A 2,187-nucleotide genomic window follows, 5' to 3' on the forward strand; every position below is an offset into this window, starting at 1 on the left:
TGGTCCTGAAGAGCCACTGGGAAATAGTCCAGGTGGCTAATCATAATTCAATTGTAGGGCACTTAGGGCTAGATAAGGCAATGAACCAACTCGTGGCCTGTTTCTATTGGCCAGACATTTGTATGCCATTGTGACCTTTACCGTTAATTGAGGTCTTTGAAAGGATTGGTATGGACCTTATCAAGCTAATTGAACATCTGTACCTGGCAAAAGTTCTCACAGAAGGACTTTGTGTTGCAACATGCAACGCGATACCCAGAAGCAATGCCTCTCTGTGTAATTTCCTGAGTTTGGATCCCAAAAGAGATCCTGACAAACCAGAACAGGTCCTTTGTCACACACTCTTTGCAACCTCTACAACTATTTGGGGATAAGCTGATTCTCATCAGTGTTCACCATCCAAAGAGAGATGGGCTAGTCCATCAAGCACTTACAAATATGATCTGTAAGTTTGTCCATGATGATGCATTTAATTAGGATAAGTGGCTGGGGAACCTTGTGGTTTCCTAGACGTTATAGTTAAAATTGGGAGGAAGGACCTTCTAACAGTAAAACTGAAATTCAACTCCACATCTCTTCTCTGTATTTTTTTGGAACTCCAAAGAACAATGCTGCTCATTCCAAAGAACAGCCTGCTCATTATTACTGCTAATGAGTGGATTGCATCTTGTGATATAACCTCTATATTTCTGCTTGGTGGATCGGGATATCTTCATCCCTGCCCTGTTGCTTTTTGCTGTTCCAGTACTTTTGGAGTGTACAGTATAATGCAGCATGAGCGATATGAAGGCATGAAATTGTCATGATTTGGCTCATAATTAGTTCTCATCCAAATGTACCGCTGGCTTTAATACTGTAGAACAGAGATTAATTAAAACTCATTGACCAAAGCTATCCAACAAACAAAGCATCATATATCTACATGCACTGACCCTGGGGCACAATGGGCCCTTCTTCCCGATTTAAAAACTCTATCCACCCTGGCACTGCATCGGAAGTGGCACTCTATCAGAAGCTCACCTCTCAGACATGCTTTCCCCGCTACAAGGGCTGGTAAGGGAGCCAGACTCAGATGCTGGGAGCTGGGATGCAGGCCAGTCTAAAAGGGGTGTGAAGTATTCTGTGATAAATGTTGTGAAGTACATAGATCTCCGAAGGGATTACAGTAAATTTGTCAAAGTTCACCATTAGGTGATGCTATAATTCAGAAAATTTGTCAAACTTATAAACTGCGATAAGTCATCCATTTTGAAATGTAACAAAAAGAGAGGGTGGCTTTTCTTGTTCTACAAATTTCCTTGAATTGCCACATCCATAACCTGTCAACAAATTTGATGGCTAATTTGATTGTAATTAATAGCATGTTAAAAAAGAAGAAGAAGCTTTGAGCTTATTTTCAACTAGGAGTGGCTCTTTTTCATTGGAAAAAAAGGGCTTGTGGCAACATCCCAGCAATAGCTTGACTTTTTAACCTTCAAACGTATCTTCCAAGGAACATGAGAGGATTTTCCCAGAGGCTTCTAGACTTCCTTCGCTAGCTTCATGTGGTGGGGCCAGAGCTTGCATCTATATTTGCCTTTTGTATTTGTAACTACATACTCTACAAACATTCTGATGTAAGCTGGAACCTTATTAAATAAACATTCCGACCAAAAACAATGAAGATAGATTCAGACAACTCACATTCCTAGGCAAGAAAACAAGGACTCAAACTGATTCCCATTCATAGACCTGATCATTTGACTATCCGACATCTCAAAGCTTCAGAACCTTTTTGCATGCAAAATTTATTATCACCATCTGAACTGTTTCCAAGCTACTGCATGTATTACTACAGTGTGACTGAAACCAGCAACAAAAGCTATTAAATGTATGGTCAAGTCAAATGTGATTAGGGTGTTGGATTAGAAATAACCAAAAATATACACAGCAACAATTGCAACATGTATTTTGCAATTGTACAGGAGAACATAAATCCTCAGATGTATTTAATTCCAAATAAGCCCAGAAGTCTTTCATTTTCTGTAGATAAAATCTGTTTGAATTGTATAGTAAATATGTGCTTTTCTGTAGTTTGTGTTAAATCTCCTCTGCTGTTGTAGGACACTGTACTCCCAAGACTGAGACTTGAATCAAAAATCAGTACTCTGCCCTCACCTGGGCACTGTAGGAACTACAGCCAGGGAA

The sequence above is a fragment of the Hemibagrus wyckioides genome, linkage group LG11, assembly GCF_019097595.1.
Source record: "Hemibagrus wyckioides isolate EC202008001 linkage group LG11, SWU_Hwy_1.0, whole genome shotgun sequence".
Lineage (NCBI taxonomy): Eukaryota > Metazoa > Chordata > Actinopteri > Siluriformes > Bagridae > Hemibagrus > Hemibagrus wyckioides.